Source organism: Zootermopsis nevadensis, unplaced genomic scaffold (assembly GCF_977971745.1).
Source record: "Zootermopsis nevadensis isolate Lab colony 2312 unplaced genomic scaffold, Znev_1.0 Znev_ptg000028l, whole genome shotgun sequence".
NCBI lineage: Eukaryota > Metazoa > Arthropoda > Insecta > Blattodea > Termopsidae > Zootermopsis > Zootermopsis nevadensis.
The window spans coordinates 21,504,025-21,519,225 of NW_028259160.1; the positions used below are offsets into that span (position 1 = coordinate 21,504,025).

At 38.2% G+C, this 15,201-nt stretch overlaps 1 protein-coding gene across 7 annotated transcripts in view; it reads right to left on the reverse strand.

Moving 5' to 3' along the window:
* LOC110829644 (uncharacterized) overlaps positions 1 to 15,201 on the reverse strand; it is a 531,721-nt gene that overhangs the window by 51,148 nt on the left and 465,372 nt on the right. For 2 of the 7 annotated variants that reach the window (XM_087357229.1, XM_087357230.1), the window contains exon 1: positions 9,566 to 9,745. The exons of the other annotated variants lie outside the window; for them this stretch is intronic. The gene's annotated coding sequence lies outside the window, so the exon portion shown is untranslated. Of the gene's footprint in view, positions 1 to 9,565; positions 9,746 to 15,201 lie in introns of those variants that run through there. 7 annotated transcript variants of the gene reach the window in all.

The window sequence follows — 15,201 nt, forward strand, 5'->3', positions numbered from 1 at the left end:
AAATAAAGAGTATCTGGAATTGAATAGGATACATCAGCTTTTGATGTATTCTGTGTGGATTTAATCTATTTGGTGAAAACATAAATATCACGGTGAAAAACACGGAAAATAGATTATATATTGATAAGGAAGTTGGTTTAAAAGCGAACAACAAAAACAAACAAATTAACTATCTCCATACATGTCCACGTCTCATTACGAGACCAAAGGAAAAAATCATTACATAAACGTTACCTAATAACTCCTTCGAAAATATAGCAATGTTAAATATATTTCAGAACGGCGGTGAAAATCTAACTGCATTCATAAGGAAATTAGGAACAGACTAAATTCTAGAAATTGTCATCCAGTCCACAACCTTTCGCTTTTCGTCTGCTATCGAAAAACATAGAAATTCAAACATTTAAAAATCATAATTTTTTTACCTTTCTCACGGAAGGAAGAACACAAGATTCATGACATCCGAGAAAAGAGTAACTACGATAATAAATTTACCGAAAATTAATAAACTAACAGGTGCCTCGAGAAAACCATTTCATAATTTGCGCTCTTCACCAAATCAACGACGATGAGATGAGCTGGGAATGTAGAATGCATGGAATACATGCTAAACGCATACAAAATTTCAATTTGAAAACCTGACAGGGAAGAGATCACTCAGAAGACCGGGGTCATAGATGTTAGGATAATATTAAAATGGATATTAGGGCATTCATTAACCTGACTCAGGGCAGTGACCAATGGCAGAATTCTGTCTCTACGACAATGAACCAATAGGTTCCATAAAAGGAGGATTTCTTAAATTACCTGAGCAAGGTATTATTACGTCACCCGTTGGAAAGGCGGACCTAGGAAACTAGGGAAAGCTTCGCCTCTAGATACGTCAAACAGGCCTCAGACATGACACTTCATCATCAGAACCACAGATTAGAACGTAAATTCTACCCTACAATTCGTAACACAGCCGACAGACATCATCAAAATATGACGGTGGACCCACATCCCGAAACGTCGTGTGTATCATATGGACAATGTCCAATATTCTACATAACATGAGCAGGGTAAAACATTCTCTCAACAGTCAGTCCGATACAGGTCAACGTGCAGCGAACGTTCCAACTTAATATATTCAAGGGGTCAGGCAGAGGTCACGCTGACCTACGCATTTGTCACCAAGAACGGGTACCAACATGACAGTTAACATCGTTCCAGCTTCAGACCTCAGAAGATATTATTATTTTTATTTGTAGTGTTCTGTCTGACGACAGGTCCATATGAACAGGAACCTTCCATCCTTTTCTCGGACTGGGACCTGCTCATATACGTTCTTGGAAGATGATCCAGAAGTGGTTTGCCATTGCCTTCTTCTGTGTGTGAGTGGAGTAATTGTTGGGATGCCACGGAGGAAAACTCCGTGTTGCCTAGACCACGGCCTTGCCCAACACAAGTTATAAATTCGGGCACCGCCGGGAATCGAACCCGAGACCCCAGGATTACAAGGCCAGCGTTCTAACCGCTAGACCACCTCATCTTATTATTATTTAGTGTTCTGTCTGACGACAGGTCCATATGAACAGGATCCTTCCATCCTTTTCTCGGACTGGGACCTGTTCATATACGTTTTTGGCAATGATCCAGAAGTGGTTTGCCATTGCCTTCTTCTGTGTGTGAATGGAGTAATTGTTGGGATGCCACGGAGGAAAACTCCGTGTTGCCTAGACCACGGCCTTGCCCAACACAAGTTATAAATTCGGGCACCGCCGGGAATCGAACCCGAGACCCCAGGATTACAAGGCCAGCGTTCTAACCGCTAGACCACCTCATCTTATTATTATTTAGTGTTCTGTCTGACGACAGGTCCATATGAACAGGATCCTTCCATCCTTTTCTCGGACTGGGACCTGTTCATATACGTTCTTGGCAGATGATCCAGAAGTGGTTTGCCATTGCCTTCTTCTGTGTGCGAATGGAGTAATTGTTGGGATGCCACGGAGGAAAACTCCGTGTTGCCTAGACCACGGCCTTGCCCAACACAAGTTATAAATTTGGGCACCGCCGGGAATCGAACCCGAGACCCCAGGATTACAAGGCCAGCGTTCTAACCGCTAGACCACGACTTGAAATTCCTGCCAGGAGGACGTTACTCCCGACATCTTTGTGGTTTTACTCCCGGAACAATTTAAAATATACCACGACCCTCGAAATCAACCATCGCCGTCAGCAAATCATATTTTCACTGAAGCTGTTAGAAGTGTTTCCAGCTAAGAGCCAGAGACTTACGAAACAATTACAGTCTAATTACGCTAATAGTTCGTATTCCCTTCTTAAACTAGTTCGCATGCCCAGTGACGTTAAAAAGTTGACCATTTATTAACAAATTACGTAGTCAATGACATGAACCATAATTCTAGCTAATAATCGCTCAGCGTTTTACGTAACGTCTAGTTTAATTCCCGTTCTCTGAAGAAGAAAAAAAAATCCGCCACTGGCGTCATCCTTGACAAGTTTAAATCGAGTCCACAAACATTCTCTCACTCTACTGGTTTAAGGTTAATCTTACAATTTCTTGTATATATAACTATACAGTCGAAAACTTTCCATAAAAAAAAAGTTCTCCACATAAAATTTTGTATGCATTCTCAACTCTCTCTCTACCACGTTAAGTTTCTACGCGTTCGTCTCACACTTAACACGAATGCCAACTGTAAAGCTGTTAAGACTTGTAAAAACATCTGAAGGCCACAAACCAATGATATGCTAACAGTAGCAGAGCGGCTTCATAAGCGCTTTTGCGCTCAGAAGCCAACAACAACAACATCACGTTTATAATTCCATCGCTTAACTTATAATCGAAACAAAACACGGATTCAAAATAATATTTAATTAAATTTGTCAGCTAATGTTACAGACATTTCGATTGTATGTCCACCTAATTACACTAACGTCACTAATAAAAATTGTGGATTGGCTATCGGTTCTAATTGCTTATATTATGGATAATCTTGACGTCAGGCATAAATTATGCAATCCGAACAGGTTTTACTGATACTAAAAAAAAAATAACAGGGCTTATATAGTAGTCCTAATGTTTTTAAAATTAATTCTGCTATAGCAATTGACGGCCTGACGCAGGGACATCCGGCTTCATATACTCGACGGCCGTCACTAACTCAGATCGCTCGGCGTGGAATTAGAAGCGACGTTCCGGAACATGCTTGGAGTGACTGAGGAACACGACGAAGAACGAAGCTAGAGTGTCTATGACTCATCGGTCCTGGCAAATTCCGTTCCCTTGTTCCACACACGTCGGCCAATCAACAAGCTAGCTACTCTGCCGTCTGTTCGTACCAGAGACGCGTTGTTTACTTTGCGGTAGGGACTGATTTTTTTTTCCAAGTGTTATTTATCACACATGCTGGAGCAGAGAGAGATTTTCATTTCTATTTCCTCTACGTTAAAGATAAGTAGCCTTAAACACCATAAATTCATGGCGGTTAGAACGCTGGCCTTGTAATCCTGGGGGTCTCGGGTTCGATTCCCGGCGGTGCCCGAATTTATAACTTGTGTTGGGCAAGGCCGTGGTCTAGGCAACACGGAGTTTTCCTCCGTGGCATCCCAACAATTACTCCATTCACACACAGAAGAAGGCAATGGCAAACCACTTCTGGATCATCTGCCAAGAACGTATATGAACAGGTCCCAGTCCGAGAAAAGGATGGAGGGATCCTGTTCATATGGACCTGTCGTCAGACAGAACACTAAATCATAATAAGATGAGGTGGTCTAGCGGTTAGAACGGTGGCCTTGTAATCCTGGGGGTCTCGGGTTCGATTCCCGGCGGTGCCCGGATTTATAACTTGTGTTGGGCAAGGCCGTGGTCTAGGCAACACGGAGTTTTCCTCCGTGGCATCCCAACAATTACTCCATTCACACACAGAAGAAGGCAATGGCAAACCACTTCTGGATCATCTACCAAGAACGTATATGAACAGGTCCCAGTCCGAGAAAAGGATGGAAGGATCCTGTTCATATGGACCTGTCGTCAGACAGAACACTAAATAAATAAAATAATGGAGACGATTTTTAATAGCTCCCCGTTCCGTCCTCTACATAACCGGGGAAGGGGCCTTCTACAATCTGCATTCTTATGACCGAAACCCCCCACAAAGGACAATTTTCCGGTTCCATCCACAGGTTTTCACATAAATCCACAAATAATTATCACAACCACAAATTACTTCTCTGTACATTTAAGTCGGATCTTACAAGACGCAGATTGAAAGGCCATTCACCTGGATTCGACTGACTGGCAACGTGTTGAGGGGTTCTTCTGAACAAGGATCATAAACCTTCTAGTCCCACACAAAGCGAGGAATTTAACCACCCTTATCAGCTTCTAACGAAGGCCTGTACTCCACGGAGTCGGCTACATACCACATTCCATTACAATCTACAGACAGCATTTTTAAAAACGTACCAAACGCTTAAGCGCTGTTACAGCCACGATATTCTCTTTATTAAATAAGTACACTTACTTCCGTTACCGCAAAGTGTCCATTTCTCTCGTGCACACGGACAGACAAAACTCTTTACCAAAGAGAGCAGATAAAAATGTTAAAAGGCCAATCTGTTTTCCAAGCAGTGCGGTTGGTACAAACCTCTCCAGCTGGTGAGCGACTGTGGGGGAGAGTTTCACAACAAAACAAGTCTCTCTCTTTCTCTCTCGACTGACTGGTCCTGCACCTTGAAGCAAAACCTGCCTTGAGAAGACTAGTTTGCCTTTCCCGTTAAAGACCTGCCAGCTGTTCGAAGCCGTGTCTGAGGGTCCAAACCAAGGGAACAGATCGAAGCTTGCAAACGTCTGGGAAGGGCCATTTCACTTTATTCGGAGAGGCTATTATAAATTAGCCTACACGACTTAATAAGTATCTTCTATGCTAATTGAACTTGTAGTCTGGTAGATGTCAACCAACGCTTCATAGCCCCTAACATCTCTGAAACGTCGGTAAACTTAGACAACACGGAACAACAACCTACAAGACAGCGATCTTCGAACTTCATTAAGTTTGTCCACATGTAACTGATGACGTGTTCGAGAATTTTTCCACAGAGAAAATCGGCTCGTATGATATTTTGTTCCGATGGTTTCATCGGCTGTCGCCGCGAATTCGAAAGGAACACGCAGGAATTGATTTCTCAAGTTCCTCGTGTTATCTTACAACTCACGAAGAATTGGGAACATTTTTTCGAAACTCGGGTTACCACGCAAAAATCTAGGTGTTGTGTATTCCAGGGGCAGTAACCAAAATCTTGCCCCAACTCAAAACTTCGTGTGGATTGAACACAAAAGAAAATCACTCAAAGTACCAGAGATGGGATGCCAACATTTCATAAAAAAAATACGTCCATTAGTTCAAAAATGGAGTCCGGGGGGCGGGGGGGGGGGAAGCAGGCAAAGAGGGGACCCGATTTTACCATAAACTCGTCTTCACTTTTTCTAAATACAGACATTGGGAAAAAATTGTTTTTAAAAAATTAAGGTTCCTGTAATAAACGATAAACAGTTGATGCAAACAATATATTAACTGAATCTCCCCATTAAACAATCCCAGCCCCCCTCTCAAATTCTGACTAATCTTTCAGACGTAGGACTGAGTTATCAGTCCTCAGCAAAGATAACGATTTACAAGGAAGTCATGTGTCCCCCAAACAGCGCTCTCTGGAGAACTTTCACACTCTCGAAAACATCGTATCGTATGAGATAACACATCTTCCTCAGTCACTTGGCATTTACAGAGATATTTCTTATCACTTAATTCGTCAAATAGAACAACTATTCGCCTTTACGAGACCAACATGGCCCCAAAGCGAACGGATCCGATTCAAACGCAACATGGCGAAAGTATCCGAGCATTATCGCCCCAATAATACCTGTTCAGCAGTACAAATTATGCTCTCAAGATACTCGGATTACCCCAGCCTCCTTTCAGATCTCCCCCCCTCACATATCTGATTATTCCCCAGACCTCCTTGTTCTCGAATATCCTCGTTATATATTTATATTCTTGGGTCGAGCGATTTTTTTTAATCCTGTGGATAACAACACGAAAAATCAACTGATAACAGAACCGATAATTCAATTAACAGATTAACAGATAGATTATGTCCTTAGATAAGATTAATTTAAGCCTAAAACTGATCTTAACATGTCTTGAACAAGGTCATACGATACTGAGGAGGTCAGGAAAATACGTGTTCACTAACCCAGTGGTATTCAACCTTTTTTGTTCGCGTACCCCCAGATATAATTTATCTTCAACTTTGTACCCCCAAAGTTGTTGGTGTATAATTCAAGTTATACGTAGTATATAATCTACATCTAAAATAAATTAAATAAATTACATTACTGATTATTCAGTGTTTATCATAAAATAATTTTCTTTTAATATTTCACGTACCCCCTAAGATGTCTTCGCGTACCCCAGGTTGAATACCACTGGACTAACCAATAATACAAAATACGTTTGTACCCCTTAAACACATAACAAAAAAACTAACCAAGTCCGCGGAGAGAGAAGATACGAGTTAAAATATTACTATTCAGTTACGCAAGATACTTGAGCTGTGACAACTCTCATCGATAAGGTCACTTTCTGAAGGTCAAGGGGCGGGGGGGACAGATTGCGCTAAACCCGCCCACAGAGCTGATAAAAGCAAAGATTCCGTGTTATTCCCGTGTCTTTGATGACGGCAAAAGTTTCCCCTCGTATCTTGCACTCCGAGGGGCTTCACCACGTACGTCACGTAGTTGTGACGTCAGAACTCCACTGCCTCCCGCCGTGCGCACTTACACTTTGGTGTGTGGGGAGAAAAAGATTACTGTATCTTAGTAAAACAGACCTAATTCAGGCATTGAGTGCGTCGAGAAATGAATTCGTAGAGGATAAATTACAAGTCGAATGGTTTCCTGTCAAATCCTTGCAACGTAACATGTGTTGCGACTTATTTTAGATCTATAGATCTGATCTCGCCCAACAGCGACGGATACAAGAAATAAACACAGTATTAAACGACACTAATAAAGACGCCAGTGAATTTCACAGAGATTCGGATGATTTTATAAATTCCACAGTTTAAAAACCTTGCTATTATAATTATGAACCGCGTAGTCACTAATGTTACATACTCTCCGAAGATTGTCATCTCGCTGAAGCCGTGGGAACCTTAAAATAGTCACGACAGTTTCCTTCCAGATTCCTAAACGATTATTAACCCTTTGAAGCCGAAGATCGTCTAAATATTATTTATGAATTCAGTCCGTACCGCGAAGAAAACACTACACCTCACCATTACGAAAATCAGCTGGTTAACCCTTTGAAGCCGAAGCTCGTCTTCATAATATTTACGAATTCAGCCCGTACCGCGAAGGAAACACTTCACTTAAGCATTAGAAGTCGAATCAGGCGGTACCACATAAGATTTAACAAAAGAACATCCGGTCAAAGCCTTAATCCGGACAAAGCCTTGCCTATTACGGCAGGTGAGCTGTAATGAGCGAGGGTTGCCATGGTTTTTCTCAGTCCCTTATTATACAAGGCCTTAAAACAGACTTGTGTCTTCAGCTAATGTCCTTTTCAATTTCTGCTAATTACTTTCACCGAAGGACACAGAGACTCGAATTTGCAAACAAAAAAATCCTTCCTTCCCGATCTACCGAAGTGAGTTGCTTCTAGCCCAGAACTCGTAACGTCATATCGAGTATCAAACTTTTTTTGACGTAAATACGTCTATATTTTAGGGTCAGTGTCATTCGGCGAAAATGTGTTACAAAATAGTGTTACGAAAAAGTGTAACTTCATTGTTATGTTACCTAGGAAACGTCATCTGTTTATCAACAAATCGACAATAATGGTTACCTAAGAAACATCTGTTTACTCAGCATTGTTGTTACCTATAAAACATTTCATTACTTTACATTACATTCATCTACCACAGACCCATCTTAAGCGTAACTAATTCAAGTTAAATAAGCAAAGTCTTAATCAAACTTTACTCAATTGTAAAGCATGTATAAAGGAAATATTTAGAATAAAGCCAATATATAAACTTCCTTTCCGTATAGACGTATTTACGTCAAATACTCCGGAACCGTGGTTCCACTGACAACTTTTTTTACGTCACGAGATCTTGTGAGTCGGATAAAAAAAATCTTTTACAAAATACAAGTAACAGGCGGACATCTTAACACGGTCATCACCCGTCTCGCTTTAGAACAGTTAGAGACGTAAAAACGGGTCACCAGACTAGACTGTACACACACTGTTTCAAAAATCCAAACCACGCGGTCCACATCAGGCTCTCCTCAAGCCTTCATTAGTCGAACACAACTTACCCCCCCCCCCCCCCCCCCCCCCCGCCACTGACTGTAATGCGATCTGCAGCCAGCCATAGTTTGCTGGTACTGATACAAGCCTTGCCCTCAACGCTCTGTTGCCACAGACATCCACTGTTATAATAAAATCGACGAGATCGAACATCTCAAAACAGTAGACGAACACTCCTTTACACGAAGGTCGACGTGATTTCGATTTCAATTATCGCGTATACACTGATTTTCGTAATAAAAAGAAAACACAAACTAAATCTCGCAATTACCGAGACTGGCCTCTTCAAGACTAGATCAGATTTTCTCACACTGTTGAAGATTCTTAAACTGACCTTCAGAGCTTAAGTATGTTCCTCTACCTACCACTCAACACGGATTTACAGCTCGGAAGACCAATACAGACATTCACGTATTAATTTCCCTTAAAGCTGCACTCTTATTACATAAAATGTTATTAAGGAAAAACTGTGAGGCCATTCTTACAGTCAACTGTACGAAACTGGGTCTAAAGAACATGTTAAGTAGACAGCTTTACAATACGACAAACCTCGGGCGAGAGTGTGTCCTAACGGCTTACAAGAACATATAAATTCGTGTGTCATAGCAAGAGTTAACTAACCACTTTCATAAAACCATAACTAAAACAAAGCTCAGAGGATAAGCTTCATTTATCGCTCTTGGATTGCTAAGAATATGTAAAAATATCCACGACATAAAACAACGATCCTGGATTAAGGTTTTTTCAAACTTATCTTTCGTTTATCACTTGTCTTCTCTGGTATTTCCAAGCATACATCATCATCAACTGCCAACCAGCCTGCATAATTCCATTATCCACAGACCTACGTGCGTTCTACAGAATAACTTTGTAAGAGATCGAAAGCAAGGCGCATACATTGGCGTAGGAATTCAATCAAGTCACAGTTCAAATACGTAAAGAGGTCGTAGCAATCCACACGAAGTTTACGTTCGTTTTCAAACCTTGAGCGTAACAATCGCACTTAACTTCCAACACAGAAACAACGTAGTATTCCCTCAAAAAACAAACTACGTAATGACACAGAATCACTTCTTAAAAAGATACTAAAACTTCGTTATAAACAAAACACTACAGTTGTTCAACGACGAAACAAAAGACATTCTAATAAATATTCTTACACTTTAAATGTTGATCTTTACCTTATGTCTGTATATCCTAGGTACTTTGCCGCTGTGATAATTGTACGTATCCAGTAACTTCGTCACACACAAAAAAACACTTACGCTAACAGAACAATCCACTTCCTCTCACTACAACAGCTACAGTACACGCCTCAGAAGCAACTGACGAACTAACTAGCTAGCTGCTCGGAGCGCTTCACGTTACGTTGAAGGAGGAGGGGAGGGGAGGGGTGGGGAGTACACCGTTATGTACCCGTGACGTAGTTCCTTCCCCTCCATTTGAAGACATACAGAATGATATCCTATTCCCCTCTTCATTCAATCATATTCATTGCAGCGATAAAGCGATAAATTGCTTTGTGCACAAACTGGCGAAAGAAGGGCGACTGATTTCGTAGTAACTACGTCACAGAATACGAGTAGTCAGCAAAGATACTGTGTAAAGAGATTTTAAGTTTAAATACTTATCCACTTCCTGTTCTACCGGAAATCTGCGTTGTGCCTAAAACCTGTGGAATACGTAATTCTTTTTTTTTTTTGAACAAGTCGTCTGGAAAAGAATATTAGATCCTTTGGTTAGATAAACGTATGATATTGTAAAAACCTTGCCTGCGTTATATTACACGTAAAAAATTATGTTAGGAATTACCATGCTATTTATCCGTTTATTATCAACATGTCTGACAGCCATCACAGACTCGAGGCATGACTTAAATACGACCAGCGAGTTAACCTGCTTTTTCAGTACGGAAACAAACAAAACATTTACGAATCTTTTCATCCATATCGAAGTCGACAAAAACGAAATATTTGAATCTTTTAATAACAACAATGAACCACACCACACAGTACTTTCGAGAATTGTCAAATGAATTATGGGTTACCAGTGTTGTTGGAATATCCACCGTATATTGTTGGTTTCGCGTTTTCCTAAGCTAAAACTCGAAAGAGACAACAATGAGACGATCAAAGGTTCTTCGTACTGAAATGAGTGTGGGACAGTCTCCATTTCTGTCCACCTCGCGTAAGGATTAACAACGTTAAAAGACTATCAATATAACAAGAAACTTCCTCATACATCAACCACGCAGAACAGGATTTTTATCAATCTCTTACGACCTGATGACATAACAGGATCTCACGATGACGAATTTAAAGATAAACTGTCTTCTAGGATGTTGAACGACACGTCTGGGGGAAACTGACCGACGTTTCGGAAGTATCATTTCTATCAGCAACCGCCCTGATCATGGAGGCAGTATATACTTTATGAAACGTCGGTAATTTCTACCATTATTTTTATTTAGTGTTCTGTCTGACGACAGGTCCATATGAACAGGATCCTTCCATCCTTTTCTCGGACTGGGACCTGTTCATATACGTTCTTGGCAGATGATCCAGAAGTGGTTTGCCATTGCCTTCTTCTGTGTGTGAATGGAGTAATTGTTGGGATGCCACGGAGGAAAACTCCGTGTTGCCTAGACCACGGCCTTGCCCAACACAAGTTATAAATTCGGGCACCGCCGGGAATCGAACCCGAGACCCCAGGATTACAAGGCCAGCGTTCTAGCCGCTAGACCACCGTGGCGTAATTTCTACCATACAAAGTCGTTTTAATCTATTTAATATCTTGTTGATCCGGGGGTCCTGAGTTATAAAACCGAAATGAGGGCCATTTATAGAAATTTCAAGGGAATTTCTTTAAAAAGCTACTGATATACAAGTATGGGCGTATTAATGTATTATTCAAAACTTTTCTCCAAAACATAACCACTAATTAATGAGCAGAAGATGTCGGAAGGACCACGTGGGCTTCGGTCATTTGGCTACTGGGATATTCGGTTCGAATCCCGCTAAGGGCATGCATGTTTGTCTAGGTCCTTACGTGTTGTGTTGCCATGGTAAGGAGTCCTTTCTCGATCTGACGCGTCCCAATCCTTGATTTGAAGTCTTTCTCCAATATTAGGCACGCTTCCAAATATTAACGTCAGCAAAAACGTGGTTTCTGATAGCATATATATTTTTTTTAAACATAAATTCTGACGCAATGTTATGAAAACATACGCATGTCGGAAAAACACATTGGGTTAAAGGAATTATGCGGTCATGACCTGATTTAAGTTACTTTCCCCACCACAAAATTCTGATGATAGAGGTCTTGAGTAATTATATTTAATTTCTAAGTCATAATTTGATCTAAACTCTCAGATTCTGCTTAACGTTTTAAGATTCAATAAACAAAAACATTTTATTTTACGATAAGACAAGAATTAACACCAGATGATGAATCAGGATAGATAAATTAACAACTAAATTTAAGATGGTAAAGTTGCGTCATATTGTGATATAATAAGTATATATTAAATTTTCTCCGTCTAATCACAATAATTTTTATTAAATATTAAAATATTACAATAATTAACATTTAAAATGTTATATTAAATATTAAAATATTACAATAATTAACATTTAAAATATTTAAAATATTAAATGATGTTCTTTATAAAACATCATTTAATATTTTAAATATTTTAAATGTTAATTATTGTAATATTTTAATATTTAAAATATTAAATGATGTTTTATAAAGAACATCATTTAATATTTTAAATGTTATATTAAATATTAAAATATTACAATAATTAACATTTAAAACATTTAAAATATTAAATGATGTTCTTTATAAAACATCATTTAATATTTTAAATATTTTAAATGTTATATTAAATATTAAAATATTACAATAATTAACATTTAAAATATTTAAAATATTAAATGATGTTCTTTATAAAACATCATTTAATATTTTAAATATTTTAAATGTTAATTATTGTAATATTTTAATATTTAAAATATTAAATGATGTTTTATAAAGAACATCATTTAATATTTTAAATATTTTAAATGTTATATTAAATATTAAAATATTACAATAATTAGCATTTAAAACATTTAAAATATTAAATGATGTTCTTTATAAAACATCATTTAATATTTTAAATATTTCAAATGTTATATTAAATATTAAAATATTACAATAATTAACATTTAAAATATTACAATAATTAACATTTAAAATATTACAATAATTAACATTTAACATATTTAAAATATTAAATGATGTTCTTTATAAAACATCATTTAATATTTTAAATATTTTAAATGTTATATTAAATATTAAAATATTACAATAATTAACATTTAAAATATTTTAATATTTAATAAGAATTATTGTGATTAGACGGACAAAATTTAATATAAACTAAATTTAAACTAATGAATATATAGGCAGCGGGCATCCGTTGCTTCGACCTCGATTCTCAAGACAGTCTTCAGTTTTCTCTCCCGCACAACACAACACTTAAGTGTGACTCAAAGTGGCCCCGAACGTACTTACAGATATCGGAAATAAGAATTTGTATTTAATTTGGCGTACGTGTACGAAATATGGCGAAGGACCCTAAATCCTGTTATTGAATTATTTTTACAGCAGACCCTCTAAACCACAAGACGAAGCACAAAAGAAAATTCATGTCTGAATGTGGTGGCCCCAAACTAACCAGACCGAAGTCTGTTGTGGTAAACAACTGTTAAACCTCACGCAACCAGCCATGTTGGAAGATTTCCGTAAGGAATATTTATTTATCGGAAATACAGTCATGTCCTCAAAATATAACGATATATTCTAAGAAACGTATTATTACACAATATCTATGTAATATTAAAATAATCCGGCCTTTTAAAGCAAATATCAAGATGGAAATGAAATAATTACACGTAAAAATCATCAAAGTATTAATTAAAATAAGGAATTTGATCAAAACACTGTTAAATGCATATTATCATAATTATCACACAGATCAGAATATTTTTATTTCAGTCAAATCTAAAAATATTAAGATTAATTTTGGAGTGTTGTTCCCGTGTATTTTGTCAGTTATTAACACATAATAAATTAATCACAAAATACTGACCTAAAACTGATGGTCGCTTAGCCGGTCAACAAACTCCCGTTTCTTACAAAACCCATAAAGTTGATTCTTAATTAAATTTCACTTATGTTTCATCCTGTACATAAATTTAATATTATCCACCCCATTCCTTAAAGTCCATATTCGTGACACAAGCCAGGAATTTTATACAAAATACAATTTGGAAGGCGTGGGGAGAGGTGCCAACCTTCAGAATGAGGTTAACTAAGTAACTAGACGACTTACGGAACTCCTAGGCCCAAATATCCTCCTCAACACCCGATTCTCAAACACCTGCAATCTATGTTCCTCCCTCTGAGTGAGAGACCATGTTTCGCACCCATACAAAACAACAGGCAAGATTATTGTTTTGTATACTTTAATCTTCAGGTTCTTAGAAATCAGACGGGAAGACAAAATATTTTGAACTGAGAAGTAGCGAGCATTTCCAGAATTTAATCTCCTCCTAACTTCCTCATGAGCGTCATTTTGATTTGTTGTTGTTCCCAAATATTTGAACTTTGTAACCCTTTCAAAGGATTTATTAGCCACCCTAAGATAATTTTGCCCGCCTGTCTTCTGACGACGAGATACTAACATGTACTCAGTTTTTTCTGAATTTACTTCCAGCCCCACTTGTCTACCAGCCTCTAGTAAAACTTCTGCGTTCCTCTTTATTGTATTCATATCGTCCCCCAATAAATTAACATCATCGCAAACCCTCCTGCCTATCTTGGACTTTCTTGGTGGCATATTCTAGCGCAAAGTTAAAGAGCAAGGGAGACAAAGCATCTCCTTGTTTTAGACCGTTCTTGATGAACAATGTCTCAGATACATATTTACCTTCTCGAATTTTGCTACAGGTTTCATTTAAGCACATTTTTATTAGACCCACTAGCTTCTTTGGTATACCAAATTCAATAAGAATATTATATAAAACTTCTCTCGTAAGAGAGTCTTAGGATTTTTTGAAATGTATAAATAATTTATATACTGAACTCCCATTTTTTCTCTAGTATCTGACGAATTCAAAATATCTGATCAATCGATGATCTGTTACGTCTGAACCCACACTAATGATCCCCAATAATTTCATTCACATATGGGAGTTAATCTTGCCAAATTAATGTTTGATAGAATTTTGTATGAGGTTGATAGCAGAGAAATTTCTCCCCCTTCTTATGAATAGGAATAATTATGGATTCCTTCCACTGTTGTGGCATCTCTTGTTTATCCCAAATTAACTGAATAAGCTTATGGATCCTCATATGCAACCCTTAATTTCGCTGGAATCCGATCAATTCCTGGAGATTTATAACTTTTCAACTTCCCAATGGCTAGTTCAACTTCATCTAAACTAGGTTTTGGCACTAACAGTTCAGCTGTATGTATTTTAATCTGTCTCGTCAACATTTAAGAACTGGCTAAAGAAATGTTTCCACCTATTCAAAATTTTGATTGAATCTGCAATCAAATTACCATTATTATCCTTTACCAAATTATTCTTAGGTTGTCGGAATCAGGCATTCGAGGGTAAACTCTGCTCCTGTAATCTGCAATGTACAGGCGTCAAGGCAAGCGACGTCTGGTCTGTTCTACGAAGGGACTTTGGTTGTGGCTGTTCAAAGCGTTAGTCCCTCGACCCCACTGAGGAGACAAACCTCAGGACTGCGAGAAACTTGG